The 27,963-nt window shown below is 41.6% G+C and overlaps 1 protein-coding gene across 5 annotated transcripts in view; it reads left to right on the plus strand.

Moving 5' to 3' along the window:
* Positions 1-27,963, plus strand: part of FAM168A (family with sequence similarity 168 member A) — a 362,690-nt gene that overhangs the window by 18,243 nt on the left and 316,484 nt on the right. For all 5 annotated transcript variants that reach the window (XM_077840133.1, XM_077840205.1, XM_077840283.1 and 2 more), the window contains exon 2: positions 18,652-18,736. The gene's annotated coding sequence lies outside the window, so the exon portion shown is untranslated. The remainder of the gene's footprint in view (positions 1-18,651; positions 18,737-27,963) is intronic.

Below are 27,963 nucleotides of genomic sequence, written 5' to 3' on the forward strand. Positions count from 1 at the left end.
GGCTTTGGATGTTATGCAGTAAATAAGGCCTGGGGCCACACACTGAATAGGGATATAAGGAAACAGAATCATAGAAATGTTGGACTGGAAGAGCCCAATCTAAGCTGCAGTTCTGCAGAAAAGGACCTGGGGATTACAGTGGACGAGAAGCTGGATATGAGTCAACAGTGTGCCCTTGTTGCCAAGAAGGCTAATGGCATATTGGGCTGCATTAGTAGGAGCATTGCCAACAGATCGAGGGAAGTGATTATTCCCCTCTATTCAGCACTGGTGAGGCCACATCTGGAGTATTGCATCCAGTTTTGGGCCCCCCACTATAGAAAGGATGTGGACAAATTGGAGAGAGTCCAATGGAGGGCAACAAAAATGATTAGGGGACTGGAGAACATGCTTCATGGGGAGAGGCTGAGGGAACTGATCTTCTTAAGTCTGCAGAAGAGAAGAATGAGGGGGATTTGATAGCAGCCTTCAACTACCTGAAGGGGAGTTCCAAAGAGAATGGAGCTAGGCTGTTTTCAGTGGTGGCAGATGACAGAACAAGGAGCAATGGTCTCAAGTTGCAGTGGGGGAGGTCTAGGTTGGATATTAGGAAAAACTATTTCTCTAGGAGCGTGGTGAAGCACTGGAATGGGTTACCAAGGGAGGTGGTGGAATCTCTATCCTTAGAGGTTTTTAAGGCCCAGGTTGACAAAGCCCTGGCTGGGATGATTTCACTGAGGTTGGTCCTGCTTTGATTCTATGACCTCAATAGGTCATGTAGTCCAGCCCCCTGCACAGAGTCAGGAGTAAGTATAATCTAGACCATCCCTGGCAGGTGTTTGTCTAACCTGTTCTTAAAAACTTCTAATGATGGAGATTTCACAACCTCCCTGGGCAACTTATTGCAGTGCTTAACCCGCTTGACAGTTAGGAAGTTTTTCCTAATGCCCAACCTACACCTCCTAGCTAGGAAGAAGAGCTGGCTGAAACTTTTTTTAAAGTAGCTAACAAAATCATCCAAAGCATAGCACTTGGTGATGATGGGCATGTTTACTGCCCAGACATCTGTTAGGAAAATGCAGCAGGACACAGATTATCAAACAAGTTCTTGGAATGTATTGGAGACAACTTTTTATTACAGAAGTGGAGAAAATGACTAGGGGAGAGGCTGTTCTATATTTGATCCTGAAAAATAGGGAGGAATTGGATGAGCATTTGAAGGTGGAATGTCTGCCCTGGCCCTTACTGAAAATTGGACGGGTCTGTATACTATGGTGCTACATAAAAGTTTCACAAAGAAACTAAAACTTCCTCCCCATTGTGAAAACCTTACTTTGGGTTGACCATGTTCAACAGAACATATCCAGTAGTAGTGGCAGATATGACTTTATGTGGCAAAAATCAGTAATGGATAGATTGTCTCGAGTAAATATTTCTTTATTCTTCATAGTATAGGAGAAAATAATGCATCACCAATTAGAGAAACAAGAAAAAATTATGAATGCTGAAAGAAGCTGGGTTTAAGCCATGAACAGTTTCCTGCCTCCTTCCTCTCTCCAAAACCACATGTACCTGAAACAGATGCCAATTTCTGTTCATTTGACCTCTTCCTAACTGAGCCTGTAACTGTATGATATTATGTCAGATACAGTAGGAATGAAATACTGTCTCATCTTATTAGTGTTGTTTTAATTGATTAAAATAATGGTTGAAAGCACTCTGTAGCTGTTTTAAAAAGTAGATGAAATGGACTAACTAATCAAAATATGTTCACTTAATGACAACATAACTATTACTTTTTAAAAATGCTTCCTGTCAAAAGCCAGAGTTTAAACGTGCACTGAGTGCAATTTGTTAAAAACTGATAACAGCCAAGTGAAAATTGTCATCACTTTTAACCATGCTAGCTCACTCACCAGTGTTAGTTTTGTATTTTAATCTTTTATAACCCACTTAATTGTTGGATACTACAAAGAAATGTAAACCCATTGAAAGAAGTTAAATCACAAATAATCCTTCTACTGTTGAGTTAATTGCATACACGTTTGAGTTTTTCTAAAATAAATTATCTATTCAACTATTTCAGGCTCTGCTTGAGACTTGCACACCTGTGTCTAGCTTGTAGAGGATTTTCCTCATTAATTAAGAGCTCCTCTCTTGTGTTATTACTTAATTGGATGCCACAGGAGTCTGATGAAACAATGAAATACTCTTAATTGCATGCAAACCCCTGTAACAAATGCACCATGCTGTATGTGGTGTTTCTGTAGCTGGTTAGTGTCTAATAGCTGTGTTGGTCAACGAGTAAAAGCAGTCTCTACTTAATTCAGTACACAGTTGATTCAGTACCTTTTTCTTAGAAGTCAACTTGACCTGTTTGTCAGCTTTATTTTAAAAAAAAAAAATAAATAAATCCAAGGTCAAGTGTGTACAACTTAGAAAATTTAAGCAAGTTTAAGTTTGCTTAGTAGATGTATTGCTTAAAAGGGGAGTGCATTTCTCCATAATTCCAAACATGTAATTCTAACTGTAAAATAGTGCATGGTATTTTCTCCCTTGTATATACAAGGTTTGAAAATTTTCCGGGCTACGTGTTAGCCCAGGGGTCTCAAACTCAAATGACCATGAGGGCCACATGAGGAATAGTGCATTGGCCTGAGGGCTGCATCACTGACACCCCACCCTTGCTGCCCCCGGCCCCGCCCCCACTCCACCCCTTCCATGAGGCCCCACCTCTTCTCACCCGTTCCCTGCCCTCATTCCAACCCCTTCTCCGAAGTCCCCATCCCAACCCCCCCCCCCTGCCCCCAGGGGGAGCAGGAGGGGGGTGGGGTGTGGCAGGGGCTTAGGGCAGGGAGTTGAGGTGCAGGAGGTGTGCAGGGTACGGCAGGAGCTCAGGGCAGGGAGTTGAGGTGTGGGGTGCAGGGTGCGGCAGGGGGCTCCGGGCAGGGGGTTGGAGTGCAGGAGGTGTGCGGGATGCGACAGAGGACTCAGGGCAGGGAGTGCAGGAGGTGTGCGGCGGGGGGCTCAGGGCAGGGAGTGCAGGAGGTGTGCGGCGGGGGGCTCAGGGCAGGGAGTTGGGGTGTGGGGTGCAGGGTGCGGCAGGGGGCTCAGGGCAGGGAGTGCAGGAGGTGTGGGGTGCAGGAGGGGTGAGGGGTGCAGCAGGGGGTCGGGGTGCAGGGTGCGGTAGGGGGCTCAGGGCAGGGAGTTGGGGTGTGGGGTGCAAGAGGGGTGAGGAGTGCAGCAGGGGTTCGGGGTGCAGGGTGTGGCAGGCGGCTCCAGGCAGGGGGTTGGGGTGCAGAAGCTGTGTGGGGTGCAACAGGGGGCTCAGGGCAGGGAGTTGGGGTGCAGGAGGGGTGTGGCAGCGGGCGGGCAGGGAGTTGGGGTGCAGGAGGGGTTTGGGGTGCGGGCTCCAGCCCGGCGCCACTTACCTAGAGCGGCTCCGAGGTGGCAGCGGCATGCACTGGGGCCAGGGCAGGCTCGCTGCCTGCCTGCCTGCCTGCCCTGGCCCCGTGCCGCTCTGCTTCGCTCCGCTCTGTTCCAGGAAGCAGCTGGAACCACGTCCCTGGCGGGGCGTGGGGGGCGGGGCGGGGCGGGGGGTGGGCACACGGCTCTGTGTGCTGCTCTTGCTGCTCCTCCAGGTACCTTCTCTGAAGCTCCCATTTGCCGTGGTTCTCCGTTCCTGGCCAATGGGAGCTGCGGGGGGGCTGTGCCTGGAAGCGAGAGTAACTTGCGGAGTCCTCTTCCGCCGCTCTGGGGCCACAGGGGCATGGTTTCGGCCGCTTCAGGGAGCGGCGTGGGGCTCATGATGCCACTGGGTAGGCAGAGGGGCGCACAGGAGGGGAGCGCAGGGAGCTTGTCAGGCTGCATGAAAGAACCCCGCGGGCCGCATGTTTGAGACCCCTGTGCTAGCCGGAGGTTGGCATGAAAGATGGGAGAGGGGTTTGCCTGTGTGTTTAAGAGGTGTTCTAGTGAGAAGACCAGTTTTTGTGGCTATATCTCTTATAGTAGCCTCTGGCTAGTCAATGTCTGAAAATTTGAAGCCTTCTCTGTTTTCCTCTGACAGCTAGAAGGAATTTCTTGACCTGTTAAGGTGCTTATGTCTCCACTACTCTATTTTCTTGCAACTTCTGTTTTTATGATGGGGAACGGTTCTCCTCAGTGTCTCAGTCCCATGGCTGTCTCTGCCGCTCATACCTTTCCCAATCAGCAGAACAGTGTATTGTGCATAATTCATGTCAGTGTCACTGCTGCCCACAGAGTTCTGAATACCTGGAGTGGATCTGGCAAGTCTTTTTTATTTTGCTCAACTGCTTTGGTACACTCTAGCAGCAGCAGCTGAGACAATGTAACTACCTGCAGGCTTGGAAAGACAGAGCTGCCTCTTTTCACATTTGGAGGGTTTTATTCACAACCTTAGCAACTAGAAACACCCCCCAACCCCACCCCAAGTAGAAGCTTAAATTTGGCAGAAATTGCTAGGTTAAACTCCCACCTCCTTATATCTCTAGGGCAAGCTGGTTACTGGATACTGGCAAATTGACTTTTCAGGTTCTGCTTAGATAGGTAGTTGTCTATAATGCTGTTATAAGAAATGGACTGAAAGAGACCTGATCAGTTTTTGAACACTATTATTTTGTTGTGAAAATGCCCCCTGTTCAGTAGTATTTGCCAGTGTAATTTTCTTGGGAGGGTTATATTAGTCCAGTGGTTTTCAATCTTTTTTCGCTTGCAAACCCCTAAAAAATTTCAAATGGAGGTGTGGGTCCATTTGGAAATCTTAGACATAGTCTGCAGACCCCCAGGACTCCACGGACCACAAATTGAAAACAATTGTATTAGTCTAAACGAGTTTTAAATTTTTTTTTAATGATAAAGTTCCACCTCTGTCTTCAAAATTAAATTTTTGATTCTCTGCTTAAGTATTTGCTATTGACTTTGAGATGGAGGAGATATTATTTATCAAGAAATAGATTCTTGTTAGAGCAGGAGACCTGGAGTTGAGTGATCTGATTTATGTTCCTTGTTCTAACATGGGATTCTTCTATGACATTGGACAAATCATTTTCCCTTTCACTCAGAGGAGGTTATTAAGATGTAACTCACATGGTGGTTGTAAGATTTAACTTTTTTAAAGATTTTGAGATTTGTGGATGTAAGGTGTTGTGCATTGGTGTATCCCAGGAAAAAGGAATGGAATAACTATAGATTTGTTGGTATTGAAGATAATAAAGTGATAAGTAACAGTCAAAATGGATTTTTCAAGAACACATCGTGTCAAACCGACCCAGTAGCTTTCTTTGACAGAGTAACAAGCCTCGTGGATGGGGGGGAAGTGGTAGATGTGGTGTATCTTGACGTTAGTAAGGCTTTTGGTACTATCTTGCATGACCTTCTCATAAACAAACTAGGAAAATTACAACCTAGATGGAGGTACTATGAGGTGGGTGCATAACTGGTTGGAAAATCATTCCCAGAGAGTAGTTATCAGTGGTTCACAGACAAGCTGGAAGAGGATATAGAGTGGGGACCCACAGGGATCAGGTCTAGGTTTGGTTCTGTTCAATATCTTCATCAGTGATTTAGATAATGGCAGAGAGTGTACACTTACGAAGTTTGTGGACAATGCCAAGCTGGGAGGGTAATAAGTGCTTTGGAAGATAAGGTTAAAATTCAAAATGATCTGGACAAACTGGAGAAATGGTCTGAAGTAAATAGGGTGAAATTCAATAAGGACAAATGCAAAGTACTCAGGAAGGAACAATCAGTTGCACACTTACAAAATCGGAAATGACTGCCTAGGAAGGAGTACTGTGGAAAGGGATCTGGGGGTTATAGTAGACCACAAGCTAAATATGAGTGAACAATGTAACACTGTTGCAAAAAAAAGCAAACCTCATTCTGGGATGTATGAGCAGGAGTGTTGTAAGCAAGACACGAGAAGCAACTCTTCTGCTCTACTACTCTGTGCCTGTTAGGCCTCAGCTGGAATATTGTGTCCAGTTCTGGGTGCCACATTTCATGAAGGATGTGGATAAATTGGAAAAAGTTCAGAGAAAAGCAATAAAAATGAATAAAGGTCTAGAAAGCATGACCTATGAAGGAAGGTGGGAAACATTACGTTTGTTTAGTCTGGAGAAAAGGAGACTGAGAGGGGACATAACAGTTTTTAAGTACATAATACAAAGAGGAGAGAGAACAAGCTTAAATTGCAGCAAGGGAGGTTTAGGTTGGGCGTTAGAAAAAACTTCCTAACTGTCAGGGTAGTTAAGCACTGGAATAAATTGCCTAGGGAGGTTGTGGAATCTCCATCACTGTAGATTTTTAAGAGCATGTTCCACAAACACCTGTCAGGAATGATCTAGATTAGTGGCTCTCAACCTTTCTAGACTACTGTACCCCTTTCAGGTGTCTCATTCATCTTGTGTTCCCCCAAGTTACACCTCACTTAAAAACTACTTGCTTACAAAATCACATATAAAAATACAAAAGTGTCACAACACACTATTACTGAAAAATTGCGTACTTTCTCTTTTTTACCATATAAATATAAAATAAATTGATTTGAATATAAATATTGTACGTACGTTTCAGTGTAGTATATAGAGTAGTATAAACAAATAGTTGTATGAAACGTTCGTTTGTACTGACTTTGCTCGTGCTTTTTATGTAGCCTGTTGTAAAACTAAGCAAATATCTAGATGAGTTGATGTACCTCTTGGGTATGGGAACCCCTGCTTGAGAGCCATTGGTTTAGGTAATAGTCCTGCCATGAGTGCAGGGGATGGGACTAGATGACCTCTTGAGGTCTCTTCCAGACCTCCTCTCGAGGTCCCTTCCAGACCTACTATTTTATGTTTGGTAGCTTTTTTTAAAGGTGAAAGAGTGTTGAGGAAGTAAATTATAATAACCACTTATCTTTTATCCAGCTACCTTGAACCTCTAATTAAAAACTACCTGACAAGTATACTGTTCATAGATTCATATATTTCAAGGCCAGAAGGGACTACTGAGATCATCTGCTCTGATCTCCTGTACAACGTAGCCCATACAACTTCTCAAAATATATTGATGGAAAAACATCTGATCTTGATTTTAAAATTGCCAGTGATGGAGAATCCACCACAACCTTTGGCAAATAGTACCAATGGTTAATTACTCACACGATTAAAAAATTACATCTTATTTCCAATCTGAATTTGTCTAGTTTCAACTTCTAGCGATTGGACCTTTCTCTGCTAGATTGATGAGCCCATTAATAAATATTTGTTCCCCATGTAGGTATTAAATGTCTGTCAGAAGCTGGGACTGGATGGCAGGATGTGGATCACTCTATAATTGCTGTTCTGTTCATTCTCTCTGAAGCATCTGGCACTGGCCATTGCTGGAAGACAAGATACTGAGCTAGATGAACTGTGGCCATTCTTATGTTCTTACAGACTGTAATCAAATCACCCCTTAACCTTCTCTTTGGTCTTTTGAGTTTTTCAGTATTAGGAATGTTTTCTAATCCTGTAATCATTCTCATGGCTCTTCTCTGAAACTTCTCCAATTTATCAACATCCTTCTTGAATCCTGGGCAGCAGAACTAAGTAGTTTCTGTTTAACATCCTCCAGAGATATAAGTGGAGTGGAACGAGTGTTGTTATATTATGAGAAGATATCTGTTTTTCCCCAAATTCAGAACAGAAATATTTATTGAAAACTTCTGCCTTTTCTTCATTATGATTGATAATTCTATCATTTCCAACTGGTAATGAACCGATAGCATTGTCAGGATTCTTTTTGTTGCTAATATAGTTTAAAAATTCCTCTTTACTGTCCTTAACTGCTGGCCATAGATTTTTCCTTGTGTCCCTTTGCTTCCCTTATCAATTTTATACAATTCCTACTTTCTGATTCATATTAATTACTGTGAATTTTCTCTTTCTTTCATTTATTATGTATTATGTTTTAATTTTTTTATAACTACTGTCACATCACCTCTAAGCTGTTTTGTTTTTAACCAGTACAGTTCTTTGGGAATCTAGTAAGGTGTTTTTAATGATTCCAAATTATCATTCACTTTTTTTTTTGATTAAATTCTTCCTCCCAGCTGATTTGGCTCATAATTGTTTTCAACATTTTGAAATTGGCACTATTAAAGCAACGTGTGTGTATGTAAAACACACATTTGATGCTTGAAAATATTCCAGATGTATATTATATATGTAAATATATAGTATATTTAGCTTTGGATGAACTCAGACACCTCTGGACATAGGAGCAACTGTGTGGTTTGTTTCCATGGGCACTTTTGGGCTTTGAAGTAATGGTGTTGGCATCTGGTGCAATTGATTTGTCTTCAGTTCACATGATCACAATTTTGGTTAGTTTTACCGCATAGTGAGATTTTTCCTCAGTGGAGATAAAATTACTGGTGGGTGGTTGGTGTTTCTGACCCCGGAAAGGTTGGGATTTGAGATAATGTCCCTTCCTGAAATTTGGCATCAGTTTGGCTTCACCTGATAAGGAGATTGGGTTTACATAGAGACCTGTGCACTAGTAGGAGGCCTGGTAGTTTTCTTATGAAGTGGCTTTGGCCTTAATTAGGCCTAGGAATAAGATTGACCTGGCAAGATCAGGAGATGTCAGGATGCTATGGATTAGAGCGTCAAAAAGGAAGGAGGAAGCCTTTGACAGCCTGGAGCAGCCAATAGCCTGAAAACCATCCCTGTCCTATTTCCTCTTTCAACCACTACCAGGACAGTTTGTTTTTAGGAGCTATATCAAAGTTCAATACAGTTGCAGCCATTGGCCCATTCCTGTTTCCCTCTTTATCATCTTCTACCATTTGCAGTACTTTCTTTCTTAGCAGGGGTGTTGTGAGAATAAATTTATATTTGTAAAGTGCTTTAAAAAAAACCTGACAAATCACTGTGGTACGTACTTAAATGTAATTCTTGCCAGACAAACTTGATTGCTTTTTATAGGATTATAATATTTTAGAAGGGACTATAGTAGCTGTGATATATTTGGAAGTTGTGTCTTTAAAATCCTCTTCAGTCAGTAACAGGGATCTAAGGATGATCTCATAAGAACAGCCATACTGGGTCAGACCAGTGGTCCATCTAGCCCAGTATCCTGTCTTCCAACAGTGGCTGATAGGTGCTTTTGAGGGAGTGAACAGAACAAGGCACTTGATTGAGTGATCCATTCCCTGTCATCCAGTCCCAACTTCTAGCAGTCAGATGTTTAGGGACACCCAGAGCATGGGGTTGCATCCCTGACCATCTTGGCTAATAGCCACTGATGGATCTATCCTCCATGAACTTACTTATTCTTTTTTGAACCCAGTTATGCTTTTGGCCTTCAGAACATCCCCTGGCAATGAGTTCCACAGCTTGACTGTGTGTTGTGTGAAGTACTTCCTTATATTTATTTTAAACCTTCTGCCTATTTATTTCACTGGGTGGCTCCTGGTTCATTTGTTATGTGAAGCAGGAAATAACACTTCCCTATTCATGTTCTCCACACTACTCATGATTTTATTGACCTCTATCATATACCCCCTTAGTTTTCTCTTTTCCAAGCTGAACAATGCCAGTTTTTTAAATCTTTCCTCATATGGAAGCTGTTCCATATGTCTAATAATTTTTGTTGCCCCATTCTGTACTTGTTCTAATTCCAGTTGATCTTTTTTGAGATGGGGTTACCAGAACTGCAAGCAATATTCAAGATGTGGGTGTACCATGCAGTTATATAGTTGCATTGTGATGTATTCTGTCTTCTTATTATCTATCCCTTTCCTAATGGTTCCTAGCATTGTTAGCTTTTTTGATTGCCGCTGCACATTGAACTGATGTGTTCAGAGAGCTACCTGCAATGACTCCAATATCTTTGTTGAGTGGTGATGTACAAATTGCGGGTCTAAATTAGCTGTTAAATTGGGATTCTGTTTTCCAATGTGCATTACTTTGCATTTATCAACACTGAATTTCATCCGCCCAGTCACCCAGTTTTGTGACATCCCTTCTGCATATTCTCAGGAAGTGGTGTGTTTTTCTGTCCTTCCTCTTTTCTCCTTACCAGGTGTATTCCTTAACTCAATACTTGTCATTTTCCGACTCCTTCCTCTTGCTGTCAGATGGCCCTTCATTCACTTTTCTGGAGAATGAACCTAGTTTTCATCTGGAATATTGTTGTATTTTTGTTACCGTGGTCTTGGCTTTCATATTAAAACTGTTTTAACCCGGCTGATACTCTGAAACCTACATTTTTTTAATGTGTGTGTAAACTATTTGTCTGAGACTATTGGAGAACACAGGAAGCAGACACTGCATGTCACAATGTATAAATAGCTTTGCTGAGAGCATAACAAAGGCGCTGTTGTTTTATCGCAGAGCCAATCAAAGAAACATCAGAACCAATGATCATGCCTCTTGTAGTTGTGTGAATAGTGGACAGGGCAATATGATGATGATGTAACACTGAGGTTATGACTTTCACATGCACAATGTCGGGAAATCCTGGGCTGAGATTTCTATAGTGACATTATACCTGCCCCATGTCATGAGTATATACACTTTACAATTGGTCATTTATCACACTTGTGCAAAAGCACAATACTTGGGGCTTGAAAAATCCACTTTCCAAATAGAAAAATTTCCCAGATGAGTGCTTTCAACCCCTGCAGAATCTAAGCTCTTATTTAAAATAAAATTCTATTGTTTTTATACTTGCAAAGAACCCCTTCCAAATGTGAGCCAACTGATGTAGAGCTGTTTTCCTGAGACTGCAGGCAGACAGACATCCAGTGCTTTTGCTACTGCTCAGAGTTTTCCCAGACTGCAGCAGAATACTTTCCAGAACCCTGTGAGGAGCAATGGAACTGAGACGCTTTTGCTTGGGAAAGCTACTGTATGAGCAGCATTACATGAGAGACTGACATGGCAGCTGTTTACTAGGGAGGATGACTTAGAAATGGAGGGCCTCAACCCACTATTTCCCAAAAGACCCAGTCTTCTCTGACAGGGCCCTGTCCTGCACCTAAGGAGGTGGGCATGGTTCATGAATAAAGTTATCTAAAGAAACTGGGCATGTTGGACAGAGTCCTAACCACTCTCCTGTATTTCTGCAGAAAGATAATATTGTTCCTGTAATATGTCCCAAGGCAATTTCCTAAAAAAAGCTTATCCCAGTCATCCTGGATTTCCTCCAATCCTGAGCCTCCCTTTGGTCCCAAAGACAGGTTACCTGTTAAGGTCTTGCCCTGTCATCTCATATTAGCTGAGGGCTGGTCTACACTGAAAACTTACAATTGGCATAGCTATGTCTCTTAGGGATGTGAAAAATCCACACCCAGAGGTGACAGGTTCTTCTTAAAAGTGGGGGGAGCATGAGGCCCTGCCCCTCTTCTTCCCCCCCAAGGCCCCACGCCCTGGCCAAGCCAGAAGCTGAAGCCGGGCTGGGGATCTTGGGTCATTCCAACTGCCTGGGGTGGGAGAGCACGAGTGCAGCCCCCAGCCCATGTCCCTGCCTTCTGGGCCCCTCACCGAGGGCAGGTGGAGGGTATAAGGCTCACGTGGCTCTTACCCTGACCTGGCTTTGGGCCTGGCCTGGGGATAGTGCCTCGAGGGCCGAAGATTCGCAGCTGGGCCATGGTAAGAGCTACCCAAGCAGTGGTGGGGAGCTTTCAAAAGTGGGTGGGCCATGGCCCTTTCGCCCCTCCCCCGCATTCTGGCACCCATCCACAGTCCTAAAAGATGTAGTTATGCCAGCCTAACTCCTAGTATAGACAGTGTTTGGTGGATGGAAGAATTCTCTGTCAACCTAGCTACTGCCTCTCAGGGAGGTGGATTACCCTGTGCCGACAGGAGAACCCCTCCCATCAGCATTGATAGTGTCTACTCTGAAGCACTACAGTGACACCACTGTGCTGCTGTATTGGTTTAAGTGTAGACAGGTCCTTATTACTTGACCTCCCATTAAGTTGCTGGTTCCTCCCTGGAGTCTGTTTGATGCAAACTTCCACCTCCACCTCATGTTTAGATTCTTTGAATCCTTGGGTGATTCTGGTTGCAGTGTAGACTTAGCCAAAGACTTACGAAATCCACTATGGTCCTCCTTATGCAAATCTTAGGGCACATCTACACTATTGCTTAAATCAATCTAACTTATTTCGCTCAAGGGTGCGAAAAAGATCCCCCTCCCCCCGCCCCCCAAGCAACGCATGTTACAGCGACCTAAGTGCTGTCCACACCGATGCTGTGTCGGTGGGAGCCGCTCTCCCGCCAGCATAGCTTCCGCCTCTCGTGGAGGTGGTGTAATTATGCCATTTGGAGAGTGCTCTCCTGTCTGCATAGAGCATCTTCACCAGCTGTGCTACAGCGGCAGCTATGCTGATGTAGTGCTTCTAGTGTAGACCTGCCTTTAGTTATCTGGAAAGCTCTCAGCTATGCAGTGATGTGTGTGAGAGAATCCTGCTAGTTCTTCCTCCTTTGTCCATGGATCTTTTTAAGACAGATAAAACCTGAACTTTTGATTTTTATTTTTTTTAAGGGGAGGGGGCAGGACACACATTTTATGAAATCCCACAAAGCCTTTCAGGACTCTTGCATGTAAATAAGGGAAAGGAAGACAAACTCATTGTCTAGACGCAGGGAAATTTGCACCAGTGTAACTTGGTCAATTTAGTGACATCGGTGCAAGCCCTAATGCAGACTCCTTTCTCTGGTGCAAGCCGCATCTTACTCTGGTGTAGTGCATTTGTGCTGGGCATTTGAATCAGTGTAGGTACCCTGGTGCAAAACTCCCCAGTATAGAAAGGGCCTAAATTGCAGATCAATTTCTGCCCTTGTTTACGTTTGTTCAACCCTGCTGAAAACAACATAGGGCAAAGTTAGGCATGCTGAATCTTTGACTGTTTAAGCCAGTAAGAAATCAGCCTAACTTTGCTAGGCTGCCAGTTAGAAAAAACAATCATCAGACTTGTAAACTGAGCATTTTTAAATTGTCTGAGCTGGAGTCATTTGGACGATTCAGAAATGCTTTTTTATATATCTAATCTTAGCCCAACTGAAAGGGTGGTAAAGGCTTGTTATGAAGGAGGTGCATGAGGTTAAAGAATGAAAATATTTTGAGGCTCAAGGGCTTTGGAAGAAAACCTGCTGAGTTTGAGGCCTGTTTAAAAAAATGAATTAAAATCCCTAAGGTGAATCAATATTTCTGTTCTGATATAGCATGGCCTTCGTTCTTGGAGTAGTTGTGGGAGGCAGAATGAGGAAACTATGGGGATACTTTTGCAACTTCCATTTAGCAAATCCTACATAACAAAACAAAAGATTTGCCTAATAAGCAATGAAGACCTGTTCCATAGGAGTTCATTCATCATTTAAGGGAACTTCTGGGAACTCAAGTTTCCGAGCCCTCCTCACAACAGTCAGATCTGATCTTATCCCAGGCTTGTTTAGTACATTCTTTATGTCAGAAAAGGTGAAGCCTCTTACTTAATTAGTCACTCACAGTTTGTATGGCTAAGTTATGGTAGCTGGGATGTTTTTCTTTTTGAAAGTCATGGTTTGTTTGAATGAATAGTTGCTTCCTTTGTCTTAATGGTCAGGCCAGGAAAAGACAGTCAGCTTCATAAATGTAAGGGCACGTCTTCACTGGCAGCGCTTTAACGTGGCTTGTGTAGTTGCAGCACAGCGCTGGGAGAGAGTTAAAAAACCCATCTCCCCGAGGGGAACAGCTACCAGTGCTGGTGCACTGTCTACACTGGCATTTTACAGCGCTGAAACTTGCAGCGCTCAAGGGTGTGTTTTTTTTCAAGCCCCTGAGCAAGAAAGTTGCAGCGCTGTAAAGTGCCAGTGTAGACAAGCCTTAAGTTCCTCATTTGCTTTGGCATTTTTGACACTGCTTGTCACATTAGTCTGCAGCTGTTACAAAGAGGGTCTTTCTGTAGTGTAAAAAGCCTCTTGATGGAATACTGTAGCAAGCATGTGTACACATGGAGTTGGGTTTGCCCTCCAGGAACTACCCAGCATTTTAAGGATCTCACAGGACTGTAGTTTCAAGACATGTTTTGTGGCCCTGGAGAACTGATCAGTGTTGCTCATTGTCAGGTTCATTGTCAGTGTTTTCTTCTAACTTCCCTGCTCATTATTCATCAGTTCTGCTTGGCTTTAAGTTATCAATCTGCACTGTGAGACACACAACCTGTGGCTACACAGATGTTAACACTGATAATGTATTACGTTTCTTTCATAGAAGGACTCCATTACATAAGGGGAGACTGCTTGCATTGTAGTGTTAGGTGCCTGCTATGTTAAATGTGGCCTCTGTGAGTCTGCATGTGAAGGAATGGAGATTTTGAAGTAATTGGTTCTTGCTTTGTTTACCCTGTTCTGCTGTAATAATTTCAGAAGTCTGTCCACAGCATTCAAAGTGGGAATCTAAACCTAGCCATTGGCTAATAACACAATACATTTTATGTAAAAGTCTCAACTTCACACAGCAATTATTAAACCTGTCTACCAGGTAAATGATAGCCTGTGACTCCTCATAGTCATTTGTGCCCTGCTGCAAAATGAGATCTGTTTTCAAGAAACTATTTAGTCAATACTTAATTACTAGTTCATTCTTTTTATATACCTTTTGTATATAAATTAAATTTGGGGTAAATACAGTATCTGAATATGGAGTAATAGATAAGCATTTTCCTGCAATGCAATTTTTTTGCCTTAAATTACTACTGTATATAATTTTATGTTCACATGTTGGAAATCACCTTGGTCTATTTCCATGAGCAAGCACGTGTCTTGCTTAGCATTTTTTCCAGTCCAAATGAAATCTGTTATGAGTTTTGCTATTGTCTCTAACATCTTACATCACAAAGGGTGATACTTGAGTAACATATAATGTCTTTCACAGGATTTCCCTTTGGGCTAAATTCAATATTAACAAAGTGGACAAGGACAAATATATTCATTCATCTGTTCAGATCAGTTTTAAAAGAATTATAAAAATTAGAGATGGAAAAGCCAAATTAGATTACTGTATCTTGTCCACCTTCCACCTTTCCAGTTCAGGATTGTTCCCTATAGCAGCCTTGCTAAATTCTACTTGTCCAACCAAGGTGAGAGAAATATGAATCACTTTTTTGTTTATTATTATTTTCATTCTTGTGGGAAAGGACAGGTGATATTCTAGGTCGGCTGGTAAATTTTATTTCAATTTACAAGGCTACCTTTTGCTTTATTTTGTTTTACTTTGTCTTTTGTTTGGTAGGTTTCCATTACTTCTCTTGGGAATGGTGATCTTACCATTAGGAATGTTTCCTACTGTTAAACTGAAGTTCTTAATTTTGCCCTATTACTCCTATCTATTATAGGCATCACCTACATTTTGGAATAGCTCCTCAGACCACCATAATCAATTTTTCTCCTTGATGTTTACACTCTTCGTATGTTTTTAAACAGTTGTTCAGACATTAAGCCTGGGATATTCTTTCTTACACATTGGCCAAATTTATGTGACTCTGAAGATTCAAATAACTTAAATCCCTTTAAAGATAACTCATATCCTTTCCTCCTAGCAGGAGGGCTGCAAAAGTTAGTGTATTTTGTAAAAATAACTTTTAAAAATGGAAAAGGGACCAGAATAATTGGCTCTTAAGCATGGTAACCTTAGGGTCTGAGATAAAAATCAGCATGTCAATGCTAAGCATGTTTAATTCAACAAATTTATTTTAATACCCATCAAATCAAAATATTGTGTCATGCCTATGCTTGTGGTCATAAAGAAAGATGGTGAGATGGAACACCACCCAGATCAGCCTTCTGATTAAGGAGAATGTTTCTGTAACCACAATTATAGCTATAGGATTAGCATGTAAAATCCTAAATAGGAATATGTTTCACTAGAAAGGAAGGAATTAGAAGGAATTCACATGTAACATGTATATCTACTGCTTATCTACCGTTGATTAAAATGGGGGAGGGATAGTTCAGTGGTTGGAGCATTGGCCTGCTAAAGCCAGGGTTGTGAGTTCAATCCTTGAGGGGACCATTTAGGGATCTGGGGCAAAAATTGGGGATTGGTCCTGCTTTGAGCAGGGGGTTGGACTAGATGACCTCCTGAGGTCCCTTCCAAACCTGATATTCTATGATTCTATGAAAATGGTCAATATTCCCAGATACCTCTCATTTTTATTCATTGGCCAGCGTATGTTCTCTGATAGAGAAGACAAATGAAATGACATCATCTTCGTTTTCACACCAGTCTGGGCTGTAGCTATGCGTTTGCTTTGTGCAAAATGAATCAAAACTTTCCTTCGTCTTTGGAAAACATGAAAGCCCCATTGCTTAACATATGAAATTAGACTGCCACAGCACAAGAAAGTACGCTGTAATGAATGATTCTACACTTGCAGGGCAATGGACTATGTGACTAGTAGATCTTCTTAATCTCTTGAACAAGTATGATTCTGCTGTAATAAGGTTACATCTCTACTGTAAGGTGTTGTCAGGGTTCCTTCCTCACTCTGAACTCTAGGCTACAGATGTGGGGACATGCATGAAAGACCCCCTAAGCTTATTCTTACCAGCTTAGGTTAAAAACTTCCTCAAGGTGCAAACTTTGCCTTGTCCTTGAATCCTATGCTGCCACCCCCAAGCGTGTTAAACAAAGAACAGGGAAAGAGCCCACTTGGAGACGTCTTCCCCCCAAGCCCTACACCCCCTTTCCTGGGGAAGGCTTGATAAAAATCCTCACCAATTTGCATAGGTGAACACAGACCCAAACCCTTGGATCTTAAGAACAATGAAAAAGCAATCAGGTTCTTAAAAGAAGAATTTTAATTAAAGAAAAAGTAAAAGAATCACCTCTGTAAAATCAGGATGGTAAATACCTTACAGGGTAATCCGATTCAAAACATAGAGAATTCCTCTAGGCAAAACCTTAAGTTACAAAAAGACACAAAACCAGGAATATACATTCCAGTCAGCACAGCTATTTTACCAGCTATTAAACAAAAGAAAATCTAACTCATTTCTAGCTCCATTACTTACTAACTTAACAGAAGTTCTGAGGAGTTATGAAGAGCATTCCTGATCTGTTCCCGGCAAAAGCATCACACAGACAGACAGACCCTTTGTCCCTTTGTTGGATAACAAGATTTTTTTAAACATTCATACCTGCCACTTTTTATCTATGTAGTTGTTTAGGTTTTGATCTAAAAAAACTCCACATTATGGAGTCCCCATCCTAAGCTCAGGGCTACTTGACACACATTTAAAAACACAAGAATGTGCGAATTGCAAAATATAAGTAGTCCAAAGCAGTAGCACTATTCCTGTCTCCCATTCTACCACAACAACACATAACTTAATCACCACGAGTTTGTTATCTGTACAGCTGTATAACCACTCCCACGCTTTCCTACCTGACAGATACACCACTCTGAATGGTTTGACCCTCCACCAATGCATTCTCAAACAGAGGGACTTTGTAATACTTTGGTCTGTTTGTTTTTCAGAAAGAAACATGGCAGTGTGGCCTACTGCAATGTACAGTGACTTTATTTTAAAACAATCTTGTCAGAAGGAGGGTTGGTTTTAAAAATGTGGGGTGTATTAACTTTTTTCTCCAATTTATATGAAATATGTGTGTATAAGGGATAGCATGTTCAGGCCTGCGATAAATTAATTCCTTTAGCAAAAGCACTAAAGTTATACTGTTCTTTTGCCAATTTGGCACAGGAAAACTACTCAAATCTCAAGAGGAATGCTCTGCCAATGAAAAGTCTCTCTGTACTTTTTAGATTCAGCATACCATTCTGACTGGGAAAACATTTTTGAAAAATGAACTGCTTTGTTGCATTGACTTATTAACTTTATTACATTTAGGTTTTTTGTACACAGGAGAAAAGCAAACTCTTCTGCCAGTCAAGAACTGTTGGGTGTTTCCTCTACTCATGTGGCTGAAGGGATGAAGTGGCCTGTAGGATCTCCAGCTGCTTGCTGCTTTCCAGCAGGAGTGTTAGTCTTGCTATTAGCACTTAATTTCTTATTTTTTAAGTCACTTCTGTCGCTGCAGAAGCTGTTCTAAATCTTTTGCCAAAGATAGTTATTTAGGGAAAAACCAGAAAAAAACATTGCTAGGGAAGGATGTGCTTAAAATATTGGGCCTAACTGTAGATGTTAACTGCTAGTCCTTTTTCTCTCTTGCTCACAATCCGTTGCTCATCCTGATTCGCCAGGATAGCAGAATGTTTTGGTGAGGTAATGGTAATGGAGCCTGACCCTGGTGGTCTTGGAATAGCCACTTCAGGCCTTGTAAACATGATTAACTTCGAGCACATGAGCAGTTCCATGACTGCAAGGTAAACGCATTTAAAGTTAAGTAAGTGAGTGCACGATAGGGACCTCAAAGAGGATCTTTGGTGTAAATCAACATAAGTGGACTATATAAGAAATCAGCAGGGCTGGCTGGGGGCTACCGAGTTCTTTTCTCATGTCTTGCTTCTGCAACCCCTTCCATCCTTGTTCTCATCCCCTACTTCTGCCTTCCTGATTGTAAGCTTTTCCCTCTGATATGTGGCTTTTGTGAGTATACACACTGTGTCCTTCTCCTGTTGATCAGGCAGGGAGTGTCTTTTGGTTTCTTCTCAGTTGTTTTCCTCCCTCTTTGCAGGAAAGCAGCAGGAGCTCTCAGAGTTGCTTGGACTCTGGAAGGTGCATGAAAGAATTTCAGTGGCTTCTAAGAGCATCATAGTAATGTGAGTAACATGCTTTGCTCCCAGAGCTGACTTTGTCTTGCTCTATAAGGCTGGTTATACCTGGAGTTCTTAGAAGGAGGAAGTGAGGTGTCAGTAGAGGAAAGTAAATAGTGGTCTTATGTTCTCCTGACAGACGTTCTAGGTGGAAATTATTTTTCCTTCTCATATGAGACACGACAACATTATTGAGCTATTGGCCTCTGCCAACAATGCTGGCCTTCATTGTCCATTTGTCCAATATTCTCAAAAGGACCATCTCACTTTCTTCTTGTTAATATCAAGGAAGCCACTATGTCACAAACAAGGAATTGGAATTGCTCCCACATAAGTATAAGTTCATTTGGTTGGTATTATTGAACCAGCTGAGATGATTCACATATTTGGAATGTTACAATCAATGGTTGTAACCTATTTAGTAAAGATCAAAAGAGAGTGGCGCTGTATGTCAGACATTGCATTATCTGTTTCAAAATCACTGGTAACTGGGAAGAAAATGATCCTGAAAACCTGTGGATCAATGTCTCGCAGATAAAGCACAAGATGGAGTGTTGGTGTCTGCTAGAGACCACCAAATCACTCTAGGGAACAGGATGTCCAGCTCCTTACACACCTATCTATAATGTATAGGGGGAAAAAAGCTGCATGTTCATGGGGGACTCCAATTTTGAGTGACATGCTGGTGGCTCATGCTGCCTGTACCAAAACATTCTTTTGGAATTTCTAAATATTGTAAATGACAATTTCCTAGCTCAAAAAGTGTTGACTCCAACATGGGGGAATTCTATATTCGACCTCATCTTGACAAATATGTAGAAACTGTTCACAGAACTAAAAATTAATAGTAACTCAGTTACAAGTGATCATGACTTGTTTCAGCATTAGAAATGCATCAGAATAAAGTCCAGGTGCTTTAAAAAGGCCAATTTCTGTCTAGTACAATGGAGCCCAAATTTTTCCTGTCACGCCCCCCCTTACCAGTAATGGAATTTGTCCGTGCCCCTCCCCCCCCATTACTGCACAGCAAGGTTTCCTCAGCAGAGAAGCTTAGGATGAAGGCAGAGTTGGGGGCACAGCTGGGGATGGGGAAGGAGCTGGGGCTAGAGGCAGAGCTGGCCTGGGGGCAGAGAGGGAATGAGGGCAGAGCTGGGCTGGGGGCGGAGCAGGGGGCGGAGTGGAACTGCAGCTGGGGCTGGAGCTGCGCTTGGGGTGGAGCTGGACTGGGGGCAGAGTGGGGCTGGATGGTATTCCCTCCCTGCCCTCCCCACCCTGTTCAGGCTGGTTCAGGCCCCACCGCGCACCCCTCTGAATGTTCCTCAGCACCCCCTACTAAAGTTAGACATTTTTATATTAACATATCTGGATAGCTTTCATCCAAGACTTTTAAAAGAGCTGGATAAGGAGCTCACTGGACTGCTGCTGATTTTCAGTAAGACTTGGAACACAGGGCGAAGTTCCAGAAGAAAGCTAATGTTGTGCCAGTATTTTAAAAGGGTAAATGGAATGATGTTGGTAATTGTAGGCCTGTCAGTCTGACATTGATTCCAAGATAATGGACCAGCTGATACAAGACTTGATTAATCAAGAATTAAAGGAGGGGTAATATAATTAATGCCAGTCAACATGGGTTATGGAAAATAGATCCTAATTTAATATCTTTTTTTTGATGAGGTTACAAGTTTGGTTAATTAAGATAATAGTGTTGACATAATATACTTTGCCTTCTATAAGATTTTTGACTTGGTACTGCATGACATTTAGGTTCAAAAACTAGAAAGATATAAGTTAACATAACATACATTAAATGGATGAAAAGCTGGTTAATTGATAAGTCTCAAAATGCAATCAATTGTAAACTGGGAATCATCATCGGGAGGGTGTGTTTCCAGTGGGGTCCTGCAGGGACTGCATCTTGGCCTTATATTATTTAACATTTTTATCAATAACCTGGAACAAAACATAAAATCATCACTGATAATGTTTACAGATGACTCAGAAATGGGGGAAGTGGTAAATAATGAAGATGACAGTCACTGATATAGAGCAATCTGAATCTCTTGGTAAGATAGGTGCAAGCAAACAATATGTGTTTTAATATGGCTGAATATAAATGTTTCATCTAGGAACAAAGAATGTAGGCCATATGTACAGAATGGGGGACTCTTCAAAGCAGTGATTCTGAAAAAGTTTTGGGGGTTGTGGTGGATAATCAGTTGGATGTGAGCTCTCAGTATGATGCTGAGGCCAAAAAGGCTAATGTGGCCATTTGGTGCATAATCAGGGGAATCTCAAGTAGGAGTAGAGAGGTTATGTTACCTCTGTATCTAGCACTGGTGTGACCACTTCTGGAATACTGTTTCCAGATATAATGTCCGCAGTTCAAGAAGGATGTTGATAAATTGGAGAGGGTTCAGAGAAGAGCCCCAAGAATGGCCCAAAGGTTTAGAAAACATGCTGTATAGTGACAGACTCAAGAAGCTCTATCTATTTAGCGTATCAAAGAGAAGGTTAGGGAGTGACTTGGTCACAGTGTATAAGTACCTATATGGGGAACAGATATTTAGTAATGGGGTTGTCAGTCTAGCAGAGAAAGGTATAACATGGGTTGGAAGCTGAAACTACACAAATTCAGACTGGAAATCTGGCATACATTTTTAACAGTGAGGGTAATTAACCACTGGAACAATTTACCAAGGGTTGTGGTGGATACTCCATTATTGGCAATTTTTAAATCAAGATTGGATGTTTTTCTAAAAAAAAAAACAAAACCAAAAACTCTAGGAATTTATCTGGGCAAGTTCTGTGGTCCCTTCTGGCCTTTGTATCTGAGTCATCCTCTTTTAAATCTTTCTCTAAAACTCACCTTGGCTGTGATGCCTGTAAAACACTGACAGTTGTGTGTTGAGGCTGTTGCTCTTTACACTAATCTTTGTTTTACTGTTTCCTTTTCCTCTCTTCCCCTCTCCTCATTTATTTGTTTTGTCCACATATTGTCTCGTCATATGCCAAGGTTGTGAACTCTTTGATACAGGAACTATCCTTTATTTTAGTTGTGTGTGCAGCACCTAGTACCAGAGAGCTTTGTTTTGAGGCTTCTAGGTGCTACTGCAATATAAATAATAGATAGATTGCAGAGATTTTGGAACACTAATTTCCACTGTCTGTTCTCCAGTGATCCTGTGTTAAAGGAGTTCTAGATTGTTGGAATTGATGAATGTAGAACCTTACCTGAAAATGTGGCGTTCGAGGTAATGGTGCTAGGTGCTCAGAAACAATGGTGATGGTGTGGTATATGAACCTGAATAGAAAAGAATAATGTGTGGAAGACCTTCAGGAATTCTGGATTGGAATTCTGATTAAGCTGAGTTAGACTTACTGGATGACTTTCAGTTTTGAGAAATCTTTCTTAGTCACTAACTTTTAAAAAGTAGAAGGAAGGTTTAGCAAGGTGGGAAACTCTGAAACTCTAGTTGCTGCTGCCTGTCAGTCTTGAGCAGAGGAAGCACCAAACAGTGAGACTGAATATAAGGAAGGCTGCTTTGTTTATATCTATTCATATGATTATTATATCTTAAGACAAATGCATGGTGGATAGAATTGAATTTCTCCTATTTTTTAGTGCTTTAAATATATGTAAAGATGAATACAGCCCTTACTTTATATAAAAACAAACCATTGTCTATCTTGTAAAAAAAAATTAAAAAGCATTGAAAAATTCCATTAATGTTACTCCAACAAACATTGTGGTTTTATTTCCATATCTCACGCATTGCCGTAGGGTTTAGCAGGACTCCCCTTTCCCTCTGGAATTACTGTGTTCCTGAGCTTTAATAGCTTTACTGACTCAATATTTAATTAAAATGTTTATATTAAAAGTATTTTAAAAAATCCTTTCTATAGGCAAATTTTGCAACTCAATAGTAATATTGCTTATTATTTATAATTAACACCTTTCATCTAAAGATACTCATCTTCATAAAACATTTTTGTAAGTGTTATCCCCACTTTTCTCAAGGGTAAGTCCAGGCAGCCAAAGGTTGTTGTTACCTGCCAAAGCTCTCACAGCAAGTCAGTGAACCAAGTGAATACAGGGCCCAGATCTCCTTATTCCTATTCTTTTGCTCTAACTTCTTACATGCAGCTTCCATAGACTAAGTAAACAGCATTTAGAAGCTATCTGAGGTTTTTGGCCCAGAAAAGTAAAGAAAATAGCTGTATTAATACCAGTCTAGTTCTTTAAAATATGAAATTTTGTAACTTAATTTTATAGCACAGGGAAAGGGTGCAAGTGAGGAAGCTAAACAAACAAAAATGATACAAAGACGTATTTGACAATGTCACAAAGCAATGCATCCCCATAAGTTTTTCTATAAATAATGTTTTGTCTACTAAACAGTGAATGCCTCTTTTAGTGCCTGTGAAAGCGTCAGACTGACATGCATGGAAAGTCAACTGTTCTGTCCACGGTGTACAGGTAGTTTCACTGCAACTTCATACCACACTGAGCTCAGTGGGACCACTTATACAGTAGTTGTGAGGTTAATTCAATTGTTATGTTGCCCCTTCAGTCCTTTGTCCCTGTTTTCAATTATCATCCATGATTCCACTTTTGTATCACTTTTAATAACAATACCTTTATGCCATGAGATGACTGAGTCCAACAACTCACTTCACATGATTGCTGGACAGCGCTTGGAATGAACCTACTTTGTTCACTGGTAACTGGATCCAGATTTGAACTAGTAACCTAGGGACAAAAGGATTTGTGTACCAACTGCAGTTTCTTGAGAATACCCTGATTTTTACAGAGTTTAATTATCTCATTAATGCAACATTAATTTGACTTTGGCTAATCAGGGTTACATTTATTTAAAACAAATCTGTTTTGTTTTCTCTTTGTAGGAAGTGTAGAATATAACATGCATTGATACACTCACAAACTAGTGGTTGTTTTTTTCAGCACTAGATAAACTAATGGAAACAAAGATATACAGTATTGATTTTTTTTTTCCTGTGGTTTGTGAGGGGTTGTTAATCCAGCAGGTACACAAGAGCACTCATGTCTGTCTGCACAGTAATCTCTAATAAATTGACTTTAAACATTTTTTTTTTAGTCTGTAGTTTCAGTGACTTGATTTGTGGAGCAGATGATATCTCGTGGCATGTAATTACTCATTCTGGGGTTGTGTAAAAGGATGGAGGATGAATTTTGATGCATTATCTGTAACAGTAAACTTCTCTCCTATTATTCATACAGGTTTCCCTGTATGTCTTCTTTCTTATTATTTGATATAGAGGTTTGAGAGACCATTCTCTTATTATCAGGAAACAAAATTTATGGAACCAGATACTTGTAGTCCTGGTCCTGGCACATAAGATTGCTATAAGGCAATGATTTATGTTCTGAAGGCTAACTATTCTTTTCTCTTAGGGTTACTAAATTATAAACAGTTTAGTGTCCATAATGTGCTGCATCCTTCTTTTGTTTATGGTTGCGGGGGTGGGGGGAGGTGTCAAAATACACAGTGGATTATAAGGAGCTGGTTGTACTGAATGAGTTTTGGCACATCTTAACATCAGAGTAAGAGTCAGCAAGATGGTTGTTTATTAAGGAAATCATGTTGGGGTGCTAAAGTACTTTGCTATCGTGGTTGTAGGCCAGGTTTCTCAATACTGAAGTATTATTTTATCTTGGATTCCTGAAGGAACCAGGGTCTGAGGAAGAACCCTGGGGACTGACAGAATAGGCAGATAAATGTTGACAGTTACATTTCCATGAAAGGTACTTAATGTTTTTAGTCTTTGTTGTTTTCTCTGTACATACTCTTTGTTTTTGCAGTTGGGGCTTGCAATAGATGTCTTGTGGTCACTGATTTTTTTTTTCCACCCCCACATCCAGCCCCTTAAGGTTTTTTTTTTTTTCCTTCTGAGAATGTGTTTCTCATGGCAGTGCTGCATTTTGTGTAGGATTTGCAGGTGCCAGAGGCAGAAGGTGTCCACAGTGAGTATGGTTCAATGATGTGGCTGACTGGATGGGATGTGGCATGGTGTGCTTCCAAAAACTGTGTGAAGACAGCAAAATGTGGAGGACGTTTGCTGGCCAGTGACTCCGTGTTTACTGTGCATTGTGATGTGACTTCATGGTGCTTTGCACTGTGAAAATAATAATAAATAGGCTATCATATTCCATCTCTTAAGATTAAGAAAAGGAAATAGTTGTTATAGATGTGTCTAAAGGTTTAAACATTGCTCTTGTGGTATAGTTTGTGTGGTCAGAGGCTTTGGGACAGACGGCCATGATGGTTGGCTGTGCTGCTCTTCAGGAACTTCTCTTCAGCAGCTTCTTCCATTCAGTACAACGTAGTGGCAGAAACACAGTGGTTCCTGGTCTCATTGTGTTGAGTCCTCTTGTGACAGATTGGTGGATGGGCATTCTATGGCTCTTCATGTCATGACCCTGCTACAGTTGACATCTCTCTCTCTTTGCTTCCTCCCTATACGTCATCCTTGTCTGTCCTGTTATCTTGTTTCAGTTCTTATCTTGTCTTCTTATGTGTGGTACGCAAAGTCCTCTAAAACTATTATGTCAGTCTTCACCGAAAAGGCCCTTGTCCCGGGGAAGGCAGCAGCATCAGTATAGGATTCTCTGGATAAGAAAATGTAACTCTTTCTCAACAGACATTGCAGGTTGAGAAAGCTGTTGTCCTGAAAGCAGCGGTGGTCCATGAAATGCTAAAAGCTGCCTAACTTTCCTGGTCTAAAGTCCTGAAGAAAATGAACAAGCACAAATATAAAGGCTCCAGTATGACCAAAACACGTGAAGGGTGTCTGCCTCTCTTTCTTTTATTTATAATGCTACTTGTGATGCTATAAAGCTTGCCTCATGCACTTTCTTTTGTATTCTTATATCAAGAAGGGACCAAAAACTCAAATGTCTGGGATGTTAACAGCAACTTCAGATCATGAGTCCCCTTTGACTAACAGAAGCTGTTTGAAGAAGCTCTGTGCAACAAAGCCATCAAGGAGGTGATAGATTTAGTTACTGAAGGAAAAGTGGTTTCTATTCAAAGTTCAGACTCTATTGGGATTCCAGTTTTTGAAGCCACAAGCAGGCCTTTGCCCTGCTGAATCTGGTGTTACTTCTTGGGGTCATTTTTCTTCAACTGGCAGTGGAGCAAACAGTCTCTTCACATTTGCACCATACCAACAGCAATAAAGGCCTGTGTCATAAATATAAAGGGAAGGGTAAACCCCTCTGAAATCCCTCCTGGCCAGGGGAAAGCTCCTCTCACCTGTAAAGGGTTAAGAAGCTAAAGGTAACCTCGCTGGCACCTGACCAAAATAACCAATGAGGAGACAAGATACTTTCAAAAGCTGGGAGGAAGGAGAGAAACAAAGGGTCTGTGTGTCTGTCTATATGCTGGTTTCTGCCGGGGATAGACCAGGAATGGAGTCTTAGAACTTTTAGTAAGTAATCTAGCTAGGTACGTGTTAGATTATGATTTCTTTAAATGGCTGAGAAAAGAACTGTGCTGAGTAGAATAACTATTTCTGTCTGGGTATCCTTTTTGTAACTTAAGGTTTTGCCTAGAGGGGTTCTCTATGTTTTGAATCTAATTACCCTGTAAGGTATCTACCATCCTGATTTTACAGGGGGGATTTCTTTATTTCTATTTACTTCTATTTTTATTAAAAGTCTTCTTGTAAGAAAACTGAATGCTTTTTCATTGTTCTCAGATCCAAGGGTTTGGGTCTGTGGTCACCTATGCAAATTGGTGAGGCTTTTTATCCAACATTTCCCAGGAAAGGGGGGGTGCAAGTGTTGGGAGGACTGTTCATTGTTCTAAAGATCCAAGGGTCTGGGTCTGTAGTCACCTAGGCAAATTGGTGAGGCTTTTTACCAAACCTTGTCCAGGAAGTGGGGTGCAAGGTTTTGGGAAGTATTTTGGGGGGAAAGATGTGTCCAAACAGCTCTTCCCCAGTAACCAGTATTAGTTTGGTGGTGGTAGCGGCCAATCCAAGGACAACGGGTGGAATATTTTGTACCTTGGGGAAGTTTTGACCTAAGCTGGTAAAGATAAGCTTAGGAGGTTTTTCATGCAGGTCCCCACATCTGTACCCTAGAGTTCAGAGTAGGGGAGGAACCTTGACAGCCTGCCTGCCCAGACCACACCAGTCTTATTATAGGTGAGGTGGAAGGGCAAACTGAAACATTTCTGCAGTGTCTGGGCCATTACAACATTTGTTCTCCCTATTGGTCCATGTTGTCTTGTTTCTTGTAATGAGTTTGGCCCGGACACAGGCTACATTAGACTCTCTTCAGAAGCCTTTGATATCAAAGTGCAATGTCCTGGGTGCCCAAATCGGAGCACAGGCTTTTTTTTCCAGGTTCCCCAAGGCCCCCACAAGAGTTTGGGTGCTTCTTATTAGCTCACTATTTATCCTACCCAAGGGGTTAGTAAGATGATGCAGGATCTGCGAGGAAAACCTCCCTATTTTCATCCTAGGTGGTTTCCTATGGGAACTCTTGTATAAAATATTTAAATCTGAAGGAAGATCCAATTAGTTTTGTATGCACCTGCCAAGTTACTCAGATAATTTTTGGATCACATGGTCAAATGGGAAAGGTACTAACAAAACTATAGGTACTATAGGAAAGGTACTAACAAAACTGACCAAGAGCTGTGTTTTGTGTAGCTTATTCTATTTGTTGTGATCTAATATTGAGCTAAGAAATTAGTTTAAATACACAGAAATCCAGGGTTTTCCTTTTCTAACTTCTTAAAAATAGATATAAACTGGAATTAGTGTAACACCAAGGTAAAGATGTGTTTCACTTGTCCTTTCTGTGCTGTCAGGTAATTTGTGACTTTTCCCCATATCACTTCTGGCACCTTCTGGAGGTCTCATAGAATTTAAGACCAGAAGGGACCATCATGATCATCTATTATGACCTCCTGCACGCTGCAGGGCACAGAACCTCACCCGTCCACTCCTGTAATAGACTCATAACCTCTGTCTGAGTTACTGAAGTCCTCAAATCGTGATTTAAAAACTTCATGTTACAGAGAATCCACCATTTACTCTGCAAGTGACCTGTGCTTCATGCTACAAAGAGGCGACCCCCCTCTCCTCCCAGGGTCTCTGGCAATCTGACCCAAGGGAAAAGTTCCTTCCTGACCCCAAATATGGCGATCAGTTGGACCCTAAGCATGTCAGCAAGACGTGTC

Source organism: Eretmochelys imbricata, chromosome 1 (assembly GCF_965152235.1).
Source record: "Eretmochelys imbricata isolate rEreImb1 chromosome 1, rEreImb1.hap1, whole genome shotgun sequence".
In the NCBI taxonomy this organism is placed as follows: domain Eukaryota; kingdom Metazoa; phylum Chordata; order Testudines; family Cheloniidae; genus Eretmochelys; species Eretmochelys imbricata.